Source organism: Papaver somniferum, chromosome 7, assembly GCF_003573695.1.
Source record: "Papaver somniferum cultivar HN1 chromosome 7, ASM357369v1, whole genome shotgun sequence".
NCBI lineage: Eukaryota > Viridiplantae > Streptophyta > Magnoliopsida > Ranunculales > Papaveraceae > Papaver > Papaver somniferum.
Genome location: NC_039364.1, coordinates 179,934,186 through 179,950,695, shown reverse-complemented (window position 1 = coordinate 179,950,695; position 16,510 = coordinate 179,934,186). Strand labels below are relative to the sequence as shown.

Sequence of the window (16,510 nt, the reverse complement as noted above, 5' to 3'; positions counted from 1 at the left end):
AAGAATGAACTCTGCTTTTTATGGATATTTTTGTGGGTTCATTTAAATAATGAACTCTGTTTTTAGATCTTGAATTGATAGGTGTTCATCTAAAGAATGAACTCAATTCTAGGTTTGAATTAGTTAGTTTTTGATAGGTGTTCATTTTGTCGAATGAACTCTGTTTTCTTATAGGTTTTATCAGGTGTTCATTTGAAAGAATGAACTCTGTTTTTTGTCATAAATAATGAAGTTTCTAGTTGTGTTCATTTTACAGAATGAACTCTGTTTTTCATATGTGATTTATTAGGTGTTCATTTGAAGGAATGAACTCCGGAGTTTACCAGACAGAATGAACTGCTACAAAAAATAAGTAATCAGAATTTTTTAGGTTTTTATTAGGTGTTCATTTGAAAGAATGAACTCGGAAGTTCATCAGACAGAATGAACTGCTACAAAAAATAAGTAGGAATTAACATGAGAGGGTACTTTGATCTATTTAATATTTTTAAATAATTATGGACCAAATGGAAAAGGTGATTTCTAAAATGACCAAATACACATGGAACCACCTAAAAAAGGACCAAAGTGGAGGCTATTTATGTAATTATGACTTCAAAGTTTACGATGTCCGAGGTTGTACATTGTAACACCAACCTCATCTCTCCCGTCTTTCAACTGGAAAGATCTCTCACAAACACGATTGGTGTTCCTCTCTTTCCATGACTACTGCATTTGCTCTCCATGTCACCAGAATTTCGCGCCATTTTCGTCTATCATCCTTCCCCTTTACTCAACAGCTATCTCCATATCCTTCCTGCAGACTTTTATTCAAGCCATCCACACAAGGATTAGGTTTTGGTTTTCGTCAGAAATTAAGTCGTCAGTGTCAGAGACACAGATTAACATTCAATTGGAACCCTTCTCGGGGAATCACTGCTTCTTCTTCTTCTTTGAGTTCTCAACAAGGTATGATAAATTCCTACTCTTTTTTTTTCTACTTCTACATCTGCCAGTGTTAGTGATTTTGTAAAAAAAGAAAAAAAAAACCTTTTCATTTCCTTCTTCGCTGTTGTTTACTTAATGTTGAATCTTAAATTCAATACGTGTATTAAAAGATTTAAAATACACGATTGTATTGTGTTGTATGTTTGAAGGGTCTTCTAGTTTATGGAGGTAATTACGCTTACTTACACCACACATCTGAAGTTTGACTACTTATCATTTGCGGTCTTTTACCCTTAGTACTATGAATCACTAGTGGTCTTGTATTTTCAAAATATTCCAGTCAGCTACACAATTATGCCTCGACACCGATTGAAGAATTTCTTTGGCAAGCGGTACGCTTAGTAAGTCCTCCTTCGTGCTAGGAAAGAACCCTCCCTGTGTCATGTCTGTCAATACTCCCTTTTCAAACTGAAAATTGTCATTTCTGATGATATATTATTTTTCGTCCAAACTTAAAAATAACTTCATGTTATCCACTTTCGCTTTATGTGCAAGACCACCAGACCTCTTGGTTTTAATTGTGTACTCATCTTCTTGGAATGAATAGTGGCTTCATCTTATATGACCTTTTCTTGCGTGATGTCGAAAGTTATATGGTTGGGCATCTAGTATGACTTTCATTGGATTTCATCGCATACAAGCCCAACTCTTATGTGTATTTAGCATCATTATTTGTCAAACTGTCCATTAGACAAATATGCAAAAGAGAAGGTTGCTCTAGTGTGGATTGAAAAATTTCTCATGTTAAGTACAGAATATTCAATAGAGCAGCTTGCTAAAGTTACTTGTGTACAGGCATTGCTTTAGTCATGATGATAATATTGATAGTTTAGTCGTAGTATACGAGAAAATAAATGAGTTATCCTGTGAAGCTAGAAATGCCATGGGGTCGCAACAACACGAAATTCATTAAACTGAAACACCTGATTGGTTTGTGTTTCCAGGGTCCATCAAATAAACTGCATCTTCAATTGAATGTGCTCGCTATATACTTGTATATTTACACTTCTTTTGTATTCTTAATATAAGTTAGCTTGTTTTTTACCCAAAGTGTCTACCTGAAGAAGGTGTTTAGGGTGATTAGATCATGAAATCAGTCATTGAGTCCTTTCGCTTTCTATCTTATGTAGAATCCAAAGATAGCGCTGAAGCAACTGGAGAAAGATATGATGTCATTGTGGTAGGTGGTGGGCATGCAGGGTGTGAAGCTGCTCTTGCATCTGCTCGCCTGGGGGCCAAAACTCTTCTTCTTACCTTAAATATAGATCGCATTGCATGGCAGGTAATATATTTAGAGTTTAGTTCATGCATAATTTCAAACTGCTGCTTTCTTTTTTTGTGTTTTGCTGACCCTATAAGAAATTTGAATATGTTCCATGCTTTTCATTTTTTCATCAGATAGCATTGATGTAGTAACTGAATTACCCATTACAAACAAAATATGTTTTCTTTCCCTTAAATTGTGTGTCTTCTTATTTTGCAAGTCTTTTATCAGATTACCGCTCTTCACTTCTGAGATATGTCCTATACTATTTAATTATTTCTTAACCTGCTGTGCACAACTGCATTAAACATATGAAGTTCCTTCAGTGTTTTGATCAATGTTTTGAATACCATTATATTACAAATCCCGTAAATCTGAAATCTGGAAAATAGGACCATTGTTATTTGAGATGGCCTTTATACTCTATTCTGCTCTGCTTTCTGATTCTGTTTGTGACTGTACACTAGTTTCCATATCGAGTTTCATATTAACAATTGTGGGGTTTTCTGTAAGCTGTGTGAACTCACTGGTATTCTGCCAGCAATTTACATTTCACTGTGCTCAGTTTCTAATGAGTAAAGTTGTCATAGTTGTAGCTTTTGTAATGTACAGCCTTGCAACCCAGCAGTAGGTGGACCTGCAAAGTCGCAGTTGGTACATGAGGTCGATGCACTTGGTGGAGACATTGGGAAAATTGCTGACAGGTAATTGAAAGAGAATAATGCAGATGTACATCTTACTTTTCATGCTCTTGAGTTTCTCTAGTCATTATTCTACTTCTCAGTTTACCAAAATGCAAAGTAATCATAAGAAATGTCAAGGAGCCACTGTAATGGCAGAATGTGCTTTGTTACCCAGGTGGCACCAGACTACAGTATTGATGTAGGTGTAAGCGTTAATTTGTGTCCGAAGAGGAAGAGGGATGGGAGAGGATGCAGGGTGGTTACTTGTTACAAGGGTTCCTTTAAGATTTCATTGTTGGAACACTTGTTATGTGGCTTTCTTCCAAATTGTATTTGAGCGACAGAGTTAGCGTTGCTTTAACCCCATCCACCCACTCCCCAAAAAAGTGAGCTCTCAGCAGTCTAGAGTGAAAGTTCGATCTGATGATTCATTGTTCGTAGAGAGCAGGTTTAGAATGAGACAGACAATCACCCACGTTAATTTTTGGCGCTTACAATATGAATGTTATAATGTATCAACCAAATTAGGATCAGCCTGTTCAACATACTCTCTTGAATAAATTATTATGTTTGTTTTATGCTTCAGTGCTGAAATTTTTTCTACTATCGACTACAGTTATGTTATCAAGGTATACCAACAATGACAATTTACAACCTGTGAACATATGTAGATGCTACCTACAGAAGCGCGTTCTCAACCTATCAAGAGGCCCTGCTGTTAGGGCGTTGCGGGCCCAAACTGATAAGAGGGAATACGCCATGGAAATGAGAAAAATTGTGGAGAGGCAGGTGTATTTTGTTTGCTTTTCTATCTTGTGTTATTCAGTGTATGTTACTTGTTTGGCTCATAACCACATATCATGCTGTGCTTGTGGTAAGCTCTTTGTGCTGTATTAACAATGTTTTGGGTGTTTATCGATATTTTTGGGTTGTGATTTTCATGCACCCCAAAGGCCATAATAGGAAGGATTTGAGCTGAAATCTTGTTAGATTTTACATTGATTAACTCGTGTTATTCAAAAATTTAGAATGCTGCCTCTTCAGGAGAGTAGGAAAAGATAATCATAGTTTCTCTGGGTTTGACCAGAGATGGTTTTATGTGCCATATTGTTCTTTGTTTATCTGTAGTTCCTGCAAGGAATTATTTCACGTGAGTTGGAAAATCATCCTTACTGTACCTAAACCCATTTGTTCTGCAAAAGGCTTGAAAAGACTAACGTGAATTATTCGTAACACTATATTTTCATACTTGAACATCTGATTTATAGATGTATAAGTACTGGATTGAAACTGGGAATTGCATGAACCAGTGAAACAATTAGATTAATTAATACAACAATGACTAAGGAGGATGCTGAATCAATAAGGAATCAATCTGCACCAAAGAGTTGCATTATATGTATTCTTGGGTGCTTGAACCAAAATGGTCGTTATATGTCTGGTATACCATCTATAACTACTTTATGGTATCAGATATGCCGTCTCACCATGTTGTAGGTGACTATGGAGCATTATTCTTAATTGTTTTTAGTTTCTTTAGTCAAAGATTCACACCACTTGATAGCAGAGCTCATTAGTTCCATATAGGGGGATTAATTATACTTTTACATAAAGAAACTAGACCTTGATAATAACAAGTTAATGTTTTCTTCCATCACCCCTGACATAATATATACATGCACACGACTAAACATACAAAACTTCTTCTAATTGGTCGTTTTCACTTCTGTTAATCAGCACACAGAATCTGTCAATTAGAGAGGCTATGGTAACGGATATCTTACTAGGCAAGAATGACGACGTGGAAGGTGTTCAGACTTTCTTCGGAATGAGATTTTATGCACCTTCCGTTGTTCTCACCACCGGGACGTTTATGGGTGGTAAAATCTGGGTTGGAAGAGCATCTATGCCTGCAGGAAGAGCTGGTGAGTCAGCTTCTCATGGACTCACTGAAGACCTGCAGCGACTTGGGTTTGAAACTGATCGCTTGAAGACAGGAACACCTGCTCGCATTGACAGTCGAACTGTTGATTTTTTTGGTCTCGAACCCCAACATGGGGATGAAGAGGTGTATATCTATCCTTATACGTGAAATTGTTAAAATATTATTTTTTAAGGTCCTTAAGCAGGCAGGTGTAATTTTAAATGATATCAGTAGTGCAAACCAAGACATATTTATTCTTTTAGCAAAACAAGTAAAATCTTAAAACTGCCGTACAGACTGTCTGAGCTATAGTATGAAATTAATATGTGGAAATTAGAGCTTTCCAGCAACTTATCTGTTCTCCTTCAATTTGAGGTGTGGAAGTATTGCGTAACTATGCACATGTTTTATTTAGCATCGAGTGCACTTACAATTGAGTAAAATAGTAGGAAACTTCCATGGAAAAAAAATCCTGTCTTTTGAGTTAAAACTCAGGATAGCTTGTATGTTTGAGTGAGATCCGTCTTCAACACAAACTCTGAGTTGCACAAAATTTGGTTTTTCATGCAATATGCTCCTGTCGAGTCTTGAGTTGGAACTGGTGAGTAATGGAGGGACCATATAGACCAAACAAGCATAACCTAGAAATTCCTGTTCATATTTGTGTTTATCAACCGTACTATCATGTCTAACTACTACTGTGTTTATGCAGGTTAGCTGGTTTAGTTTTGATCCAGATTTCCACATTGAAAGAGAACAGATGTGCTGTTATCTAACACGGACAACAAACGCTACTCACCAGCTTATAGAGGAAAACTTACATGAGACTCCAACTTATGGAGGGTGGGTAGAAGCTAAGGGACCTAGATACTGTCCTTCTATTGAAGATAAGGTACAAGGCATGAGTATATTACACTTCTGATTATTACTGAATCTTGATGATGCCTTCATCTACAATGCTATTTAAATTTCGGTTAGAGTTCCTGCATGGGCTAATGCCCCCTTTGCATATGTATGTTCTGTTTGTTCCCCACTCCCACATGTCTATGATTTGTATCATCATGTGTGCTCTTCTTCTTTCTTGGTCTGTAGTTGTGCTTTCTACCAATTAATTTGGTCAATTGGCTTTTCATAATATCACTGCAACTTGGTCTGCTTACATACTCAGGTCGACCTAGATGCAAAATGAACCTCAACCCAATCGGTCTGGCTTGATTTTGATACTTTGATCAATGTGCGGAACCTGAAATTGGTGTTTCATGTATATATAGTTGTATGGTTAGCTAAACATGTAAGCATGAACTGCCAAGCATGTAAGACATAAATATTTATCGATATGATACACCACAAGAATAGCTCGTCATTTATGATTATTTGTTTCCTATGCAGAATCTTTTGGTTATAAGGATGTATATACCACCATAGAAGTGTTTTTTCAAGTTTCATGAGAGAGCGCTCTTTCTCTTTTGAGTGTGCAGATAGTAAGATTTAAAGATAAGGATTCCCATCAAATCTTTCTGGAACCTGAGGGTCGCGATGTACCAGAACTCTATGTACAGGTATGATGAGCTTTTAAGATTTGGTGTTTATAATATTTTACAGTATGACCAGATGCTAACTTAGAAGGAATGTGATGCATCCCTGTTGGCTCATATGTGAGATTTGTGTTGAACTAGTATTTTATAATTCTTAAAAGTATCGTGGGTTATTTTATTTTTAATATTCCTATCGTCTATGAGAAGTGAGTAGGGCCTAAAATTGCAGAAGTGCTTACATTGAGACACTAAGGGTTTAGAGTAGGAGAAGTATTTTAAGGAGAAGGTGCTCGCTGTGTTAATTAGGAGTGACTGGTGGGGTATTCAGAATATTTTAGGTGGCAAACAAACTTTAATAAACTAAAAGCAGATAACCTGGGGGTGCCTCAAATGGAAAAGGAAAGGCAATCATAGTTGGTAAATTAGTAACTATCTCAAGTCTAAGTACACCATAGAAATCCAATTACTAAATTTCATTATCTCTTTCTGACATTTACTACATCAGTAATGATGATGAGGTAATGCTTGAAAAATGTACTATGAACCTAGCTCAATACCAATTTCCCAGATTTTGGAAGTTAGGTATTTTGATTCAGCACTTTCTATAACCCCTTGGCCCCCGTTATTATCATCAGATTCTGTTTTACTTGGAGTTGAAATCATGAAAAGATGTAAAGCGGAGGAGTTTGAGTGAAGTCATGTATGTGCATCAGTCTGACTCGATCTTAAGTTTTGGATGAAGTCTGCACCTGAGTAATCATCTTTAAAACTGACTATGTGAATGGGTAAAAGCATTCGTAGTATTAAACAAGCAAATGAAGAGATAATTTTGGAAATGTTTCTGCCTCAAATGAACATGAATGTTAGAGCTTTGCTTGCGCAAATAATCTTATATTATACTCAATGTTAGCATTACTTTTTTACGGATTAATTTCTATGCTCAGAACATTTTCTTGTGATCTTCTATTTTTCAGTGTGAACCACATGTGACATTACTTTACGTTAAACAGGGGTTCTCAACAGGTTTGCCGGAGAGGTTGCAGTTGCCGCTCTTAAGAACATTACCTGGGCTTGAGAACTGTTCAATGCTGAGGCCTGCGTATGCTGTGGAATATGATTTTTTGCCTGCTCATCAGTGCACCAGGTCTCTCATGACCAAAAAAATTGAGGGGCTTTTCTTCTCTGGTCAGATTAATGGGACCACAGGCTATGAAGAAGCTGCTGCTCAGGTTTTTTGTGTCCTCAGGTTTTTTGTGTCCTGTGTATACCTTAATTAGATTTTACATTATTTTAATTACTTTGCTCTGCCCAGTTCACTAACACCACATATCTAAAAAATCTTAATCTCTTTGCTGTATTTTATTCAATAATACCAAAGGTTGAGGATTGTGACCTTATCTTGCAGGGTATCATTTCTGGGATCAATGCAGCACGACATTCAGATGGAAAGCCTCTTGTCATTCTTGAGCGGGAAAGCAGTTATATAGGAACTTTGATTGATGATCTTGTCACAAAAGACCTTAGAGAACCTTACCGTGTGTTGACCAGGTAATCAGGAATAATTGATCAAAGGTGTTAAAATCCTAGATTCATACGCACTAAAAAGGACTATGCTCTTAAATGTTGACAACTTATCTTACTCTGCACCGGTGGTGTTTTCGGATTTGGTTCTTCAGATCAGAGTCTGCTTTCATCTTTACTCTTGGGTTCGATTTACCAACTAAAGATGAAATTACCTGATTTAGAGCCGGCTAAGTGGAGTCCTGCTACTCTGTTTACTTATTTAGTTGTTTTCCACTGGATTTCCAGTTAGATGGAAGTTCACCTGCTGACCCCATCCTGATACGTTGTCTGCCTTGCACATTCTCTATGGTCCGTGCTTACCTCACTCCAGCCAGCCTTTTATCTAGCGCCTGATTGTTTCTTGTTATGCGAGCAATTTAGTCTTAATTCAATAACTGATATACTACCTTATTGCCGTAGTTAGCTTTAAAAGATTCCTTCACTCTCATTGACGTAGGTTAGTTGCACATTCTCTCATCTTTTTTCCTTGTTCTCTGCTGTAAAGCTGTTAAAGTCGAGTGTTTACTTCATGCAGACTTCAGTTCGTACTTCTGGTTCTGAATTCTTTTAGTTTCAAACACAAACATCCGTCATGTGTGGCTTGTAGCATGCCAATTTGTCTTATTAGCAGCCCTTTATGTTCAGAGGTCTTTAGAATAGTAACGCTGGAAACTGGAGATACCTCATCCCAGTGAATTTGCTTCACTCAGTTACATAACACCTAAAATTTAGAAAAGTTCATACACTCAATAGTTCTTTATAAAAAAATGTAAAAGGCCTCCTTACAACTCCTGATCTTCCAGAATGTTGTGACACAAGAGTCTCTTCTAGACCAAATCTTTGTATTGGTTTCTGTAGGAATTTGAGCCACTCCCGACATCTTTCACTAGATGCAATCCTGCCTCTCTACATTTGGTTAACTAGGATTTGTGATTTGTATTGTATCTTATGTAGGCAAATATGGACTCTTTTACTCGGTATAGCATGGTCTGAATTTCAACTTTGAAGCACATGCATAATGCATCATAACTGGATTATATTTGCCAAGTACTTCATGAAGTTAGAAAATAGATTCATATTGGATAGTATTTTGATCATATACACCCTCTCATACCAAATAACTGTTCATATGGTCTTGATCACTGCATGCTGGAATATGATCGGAATCACTTTACTTAATTTGTGATTTGGTTCACCATACCTTCTGAAGCATTTTGCAGGCAAAAATTTTAGGATCTTCCCACAAAGATCAAGCATATATGGTAAAATTCAGTGTTTTCAAAATTTTATAACTAGTGTGAAGTTCTCGTACATATTAAGATGTAAAAAGTCCAAGCAGAAACTCCCCGCAACGTATATAACATTTTCCTGTTCTTTCATCATTTCATGTAAACTTTGGGATATTCCTAAGAAGTTTTGCGTCTCTAGACTGACCTAACTGGATTGTGCTTGAAATGATTTGTTCTATTTTTAGTCGCTCTGAGTATCGGCTACTTCTCCGTGCTGATAATTCGGATAGTCGTCTCACACCGCTGGGGAGGGAGATTGGCTTAATAGATGATAGACGCTGGAACCTGTACCAGGACAAGCAAGCTCAAATTTCAGAGGAAAAGAAGCGTCTACAATCGGTTCGAATTTCAGGTCACTGAAGCTGTAATATCCATCCCACTGATGCTCTTGCATCAGATGCATTTTAAGGTTACTTCATAAAATTAAGAAAAGATTCTCATTTTTGTGTGCTACTTCAGGGGGAGGTTTGGCTGCTGATGTTACTCTGTTGTCTGGTCAGCCGGTAAAGGATTGCTCCACTTTAGAGAGCCTTCTAAAGAAACCACATGTTTCGTACAAAGTTCTTGATGATCATGGTTTTGGAAACAAACTTCTTTCAAAAATGGAGAAAGATTGTGTAGAGATTGATATCAAGTACGAGGGTTTCATTAGACGCCAGCGGACTCAACTCCGAGAGGTTAGTTGTCATTATTGTGGTTCACTCTGTTTCGCATCTAGTGGTTCTGTATCTTGTGCACGTTCGTAATCTTGGATAGTTTTTTTACCAGAAATTTCAAGCATATAAAATTGCTTGTATAAACTTGTAGGTTGCTCATCAACAACACAGGCCACTTCCAGAGAATCTGGATTACAACGCAATGACAACCTTATCTTTGGAAGCACGTGAAAAACTTACCAAGGTACTGTAGCTTTATAATTCATACAACAGTTAAAAGTTTCAAGCATGTTACATTTTAAGATTAGCTTATGTAGTTTAAATACGAGCTTGGTGAAAATTTACAACCATCCTGCTCCAGCATAAGCAGCTTGATTTCATAATCATCAACTACCTCTAATTTCATCTTCACGTGTTAACTTTCGTTCTGTAAAAAATAAAAAGAAGAAACAAAAAGTTGAGCTAAGAAGAATTTCATATTTGAAGTGGCTGGTTGAGAACTTGGTGAATGTCAAGAAGACCATATTTCTAAGAAGAATTTTCGTTGTTGTTCACTGTTCCCCGTGGAGCAGTTTTTCAAATGGAAACTAGCTCTTGCTTGTACTGCAATGCAGGGGTGATTCAAGCTGCTTAATTTTATAGTCTTAAGCTAAGGAACCAGATTGAGCTATATTTTAATCTTGATTGGTAGTTCTTAATGTATTCTTGAAATACTGCACCCTAAGATTTATGTCACTAGAAGAACAATAAGTAATCATTATTGGGAATTGGCCTTGCAGGTCCGCCCAGAAACTGTCGGGCAAGCGACCAGAGTTGGAGGGGTAAGCCCTGCTGACATTACTGCTCTTCTCATCATTATTGAAGCAAACAGAAGGAAAGAAGATGCACTAAAAAGGCACGAGACTCACATCCATCATGGTCGAGACTGATGGCAAACCTGCTTCTGAGGCAACTGAACTGCTAATGGGATAGTGGTATTTGGTCTTGTGATAGTGTGTCATCATTGTCTGAAAAGGTATCCCAGAAAAAGAAAACAGAAATTGAAAACCCCAAAATAAAAGAAAAAGAAGAAAAGAAGGGAAGATTGTTCCTTTTTTTACTTCAGATGTTATTTTTGCATCTTAGGTTAAGCAGGTTTGATTTGTATCTGTGACAATGGTATTTTAACAGATAAACCTGAATTTTTGGGTGTATCCATGCTATAGTTTTGTGGTGTATCCTTGCTATAGAACTAGTCTTTTCTTTCTATAGACTAGTATAACACGCTCGCGCGATGCGCCTGCCGTTCCGTTCGTTCCATAAGTGCGGCACTTTTCTTGCCTTTTTGTTTCGGTACTCTCATTATCTGAACACGCTGAGTCATGGCAGCGTTTCTTGCCTCTTTCTTTCTCAATATCAATTGATTCACCCTGCTGAAGCTGCTCAATAATTCTGGGACTTCGGCGGGGAATGTATATTGCATTGCCCCTGACTACTGTGTTACCCTGAGGATTTATGGCAGTAGATTGTTCGTTTGCTGCATAAGAAAAAAAATTATCAAGCAAAGTTATAATTAGATGCACTGAAACAGTAAACTCCTATAGCAAGAAAATATTTTCAGCTGATTAGGGTAATGCAAACATTTAACAGGGAAAATGCGCAGAACAGAATTAGTTCCAAGCAGTAGCTCATTAGTGAAAATATGACATTCTGCACCATTCAATACCACCACTAAAACACTTCAAATAACACTGTTCAAGATCAATCAATCTATGAATATGATCTTGATAAGTAAATGACTCCCATAATGAAAAAGCAAATTTAAAACCAAAATTAATTGCAGAAATCCAAATAGAGAATTTCTAACTCCTCATAGTGGGTAATTAAGTCTAATTCTATGTTCAGTTTCTGTTAAAAGATTGTAACTTTGTGTTATTATTTTCTTTTTTTTTTGTGCGAATGAAGGTATCATTTTGGAGGGTTAGTATCTTAAGGTGTCAATTCTAGAAAGAAGGCTAACTTTCTGTTTTATGTAATCCTAGTTTTTCCGTAAGAAAATGAATACAGAACAGGCTTCCGATGGACCTAGATTTAGTGGAGAAATCCATCAATGTCTTGGAACAGATAGATGTCTATTAATATTCAGAGCAATCTCACCAGTTTTGTTTTGAGGAGGTAAAAAGTAGACAACTTTGTCAAATAGGATTATATCAGAAGTAGAAAAAAGTCTAAATATATTTCCAGTCAAATACCTGAAACTCTTACGACTGCCAAAGCTGGTGTCAATGTAGAATGCAAACCTGTGAAGTCATCAAGCCCGGATTTACTTATGAAAACTCTGTCATCAAGTCGATAAAGTCCCCTATGTTGACAAGGATACCAAGTTATATATGTCTCCAAACTCATGTCAGGATTTACTACTGGGTATACATGAAACACATCATCAACATTCAAGATAAAACACATTAACGTGCATGACTACTCAATTTTTTTTCATAGTCAGTTTAAGTTTGCATTTTCATAGTCAGTTTACATATGCCTCATAATATGCTTAAAGAAGCTCATATTTACAATTATGTACATTTTCCAAAAAATCATAACACAGTTAATAAGGCAGATAAAAACAGTTGCATGATTCGTGTTGGTGCAGTAAATATACGAAGGGAATAAGTAAAGAAATAGCTTCTTGGTTACAACCTGAGACCATAATCCAAAAATGCACCTTTTGAAAAATCTGCATCTTAATTAACATCTTGTTTTATGATGAGGTGGAAAGAACCTGTAGACTAAGTAATATTCCTAATTAGCTAACTTCCTCATTGGATTCCATGAACGACAACTGCATAAAAGTCCATTCATTAAAATGACGATTTGTGCTGCTATGGTGCGCCATGTGAAACATTGTTCCGAATAGGAGGCCTAAGGAGGGTGAGGGATGCTACAATCCAAATCACCAACTACCGTAGTGAAAATTAATATAAGAGCACTACAACTTAAGAAAGTAAAAAACAGCTTTCATTTCTACTTTGGTTCACCTGGTTATCTGTTATAAAGCTGATCGCAAGAAACAACCTATGCAATAAAATTCTCATTTATCAGGAATGAAAATGCAAACAACTCAAGCAAACTGAGTAAAAACAGAAGCGATTCATGAAAACTCAGTAAACAACTAAGAAATCTTCATGGGAATTTCACGTATTGCAAAGGGCAAAAGGAACAAAAATGATGGGTTACCTCAACACCCAAATCTGATAACTGTGGTACTTTGAATGCTCTCTGCAACCAATAAGTTCAAATGGTTAATTAGAATTTCAGAAACACTCAATGAATACATCAACTAAAACAACAACGGCATAAATCAAAATTTTCTGGAGTACACAAAACAAAATCAAAGAAGACCATTACTGAATAAATAACAAAACCCACACAAATTACAGGGAAGTGACTTGATGAAGAGATTGGTTTATCAAATTAGGAAAAATTATATGAAACCATAAACCCTAATTTCACATACAAAAAATATAATAAATTGGGGGATTTATAATTAAAATCATACCCTTTAAAAAATCAGAAGCAGTCTTCAGTTTTGAATCGATATTCATGCGTCTCACTTCATCTTGTTCTTCGAGAAACCCAAAATTTAAAACCTAGGGTTTTTTCAAGTTGCAGGAGAACATTTGTATAGGGTTTTTTCAAGCTGCAGAGAATAAAGAGAGTTCTTTGATCACAAATCACAATTTTTCTTATTATCGCCTCTTTTAGAATTTAAGTTTTGGTTTTCCATTAATTTCTACGGAGAACAACATGAACGAAATGGAGAAGTTGGAAACTAAAGTCGAAGGAGAGAAAAGAAAAAAAGAAAAGTGAAATCGCACAATTGAGTGCAGTGAGGTTCGACCCTGGATTCTGTAGTTGCTATTTTACAGATATAGCCTTCCTAACTTCTACGTGCTAGTATACTTATTCGAGGGATAATTCAAAATTTTCTGGAGTACACAAAACAAAATCAAAGAAGACCATTACCGAATAAATAACAAAACCCGACCAAAAACACCTAATCTTTTTACAGGGAAGTGACTTGATGAAGAGATTGGTTTATCAAATTAGGAAAAATTGTATGAAACCATAAACCCTAATTTCACATACAAAAAATATACTAAATTGGGGGATTTACAACTAAAATCATACCCTTTAAAAAATCAGAAGCAGTCTTTAGGTTTGAATCGATATTCATGCGTCTCACTTCATCTTGTTCTTCGAAAAACCCAAAATTTAAAACCTAGGGTTTTTTCAAGTTGCAGGAGAACATTTGTATAGGGTTTTTCAAGCTGCAGAGAATAAAGAGAGTTCTTTGATCACAAATCACCTCTTTTAGAATTTAAGTTTTGGTTTTCCATTAATTTCTACGGAGAACAACTTGAACGAAATGGAAAAGTTGGAAACTAAAGTCGAAGGAGAGAAAAGAAAAAAAGAAATGTGAAATCGCACAATTGAGTGCAGTGAGGTTCGACCCTGGATTCTGTAGTTGCTATTTTATAGATATAGCCTTCCTAACTTCTACGTGCTAGTATACTTATTCGAGGGATAATTTGGATATTTCCATGTTGTGACACCAAAACCACCCAAAAATACCTCTTTTCTTTATATTAGTATATAAGATGCGCGTAACCATTTTACAGTTAGCTGGTACTACTATCTTGCCAGTGCGTTGCACGAGATTAAGTTAATTGAAGTAGTATGTGTGTTGGAAATGTAGCTGACATATTGTGAAATACATGCTGCCTAAATTTTGTATGAGTTTGTCTTGCATACTTCAGAATATATGGATACATTTCCGGAAGTGTTAAGATAGTTCACTACGCATTCTGTTACTGAGATAGTTTTGAAACTTTTTCTCAATATGTGTGTACGAATGAGTTTGTCTTGCATACTTTATTTTCTGAACAATTCGTACATCAACAAATCACCCGAGAGTAGCAAAGGTTTTGGTTACGAATATGGCATATTCACGTTCCTCATAAGATTCTTCTGGTCATGTGGAAATGCTCACAGGACATATTACCCACTAAATTCTGATTTATTGGCAGACAAAGTTTCAAACATGACATAAATTCGCAGAACACACATTCAGTGCCTGAAGCCCAACTACATAAAACTAAAGTACATCATAAAATAAATAGATTTTCAAGATGATGATTCCTTAATAGGAATGTTCAGGCTAGTGTTGGACTTAAAGAATTTAAATAATATCTAGCATTTGTGGGTAATAAGTACCTGACTTGTGTAAATAAGATTATATTAGGAGTGTAACTGCAAGTTACACATGTACCTGACTTTGGTAAATAAGATTTACACATGTATATAGCATGTGTAACTAGGAGTTACACTTCTGCATGACTTATGTACTCGGAAGTTACACATGCATATTGCTCCTGTGCTAAGAAGGCAAATAGATGTTGCATGGAAGATCTTACGGAAAATGTGAATACTATCCAAAATAAATGTAAGTGATACCGTCTTAAACATACTCACCAATATTTTTATGCAATACCTTGCCTACGTGCTTTTCCCTAACTTCTCTAGATCTTTCCCTGTCTATTGCGAGTACTAGTGTCTGCACAACAAAAACATTAATTCAAGTGCCTGCAAATGCAATCTTCTTTAGAAACAAAATGGGTAAGAAAATTGAATAATTGAATAATTCAGTAATTGTAAATTGAGAAACAAAACTGAAAATTCACAATTCTATAAACAAAACTATCCAATCTCTTCTACAAAAACTAATCTCAACAATCCAATGAAAACAAAAACAACAAAACAGACCACAAATCACTTCAATTCAATCACTAAAACCAAAAGTTATATATTCAATCAGTATGTGTAAGTAAAAGTTGCACATCTAATTAGCATGTGTAACTAGAAATTACACATCTATTTAGCTTGTGTAACTAGAAGCTACACAATACACATCCTGATGAACATAAACAATAAACAATCATTCTTAAGTCAAATTATTGCCTCATCTTTTCAAATAAATGATCAATAACAACATCATCAGCTGATAATGATTATAGAGTACATACAATAGCTTGTGTGAACTGCAGTTGCACATCCATATGGCTTGTGTAGTAAGAAGTTTCACATCCATATGGCTTGTGTAATCTGCAGTTTACACATCCATATGCGAACACATATAGATACCTAGAAATGTGGCAATCACAATCAAAGGTTAATGGAGTCATGTTTACCTGAAGCTCACTCGGAAACACTATCCTCATCTGCTTAACCACTTTTGTGGTATCAATATCAACAACACCACTCTCTGAAATCCACACATACACGTAAACAATGTATAGAGTCATTAAGAACCTTATTTTTCTGAAACTTCATTTGGTCAATACTATCCTAGCTATTGAAAATAGAAACATAAACTTTATATCATATCCAATTAGCATGTGTATCTATAAGTTACACATCTAATTAGCATGTGTAACTAGTAGCTACACATCCATTTAGCTTGTGTACATAGAAGTTACACATATAATTAGCATGTGTAACTAGTAGCTACACGTCCCTTAGCTTTCCAAGTAACAAACACTCTGCAATTCATATGTAAAAAACAGATCTATA

General features: G+C 36.0%; 1 long non-coding RNA gene and 1 pseudogene across 1 annotated transcript; one reads left to right on the top strand and one right to left on the bottom strand.

Moving 5' to 3' along the window:
• The first annotated feature begins 623 nt into the window (after window positions 1-623).
• LOC113299115 lies at window positions 624-11,231 on the top strand (annotated as a pseudogene).
• On the bottom strand, window positions 10,942-13,777 carry LOC113299116. The gene is made up of 4 exons (XR_003334637.1): window positions 13,437-13,777; window positions 13,115-13,156; window positions 12,133-12,242; window positions 10,942-11,417 (listed from the first exon to the last, which is right to left on the bottom strand). It is a non-coding gene; the product is annotated as an uncharacterized LOC113299116 (long non-coding RNA).
• Window positions 13,778-16,510: the final 2,733 nt, after the last annotated feature.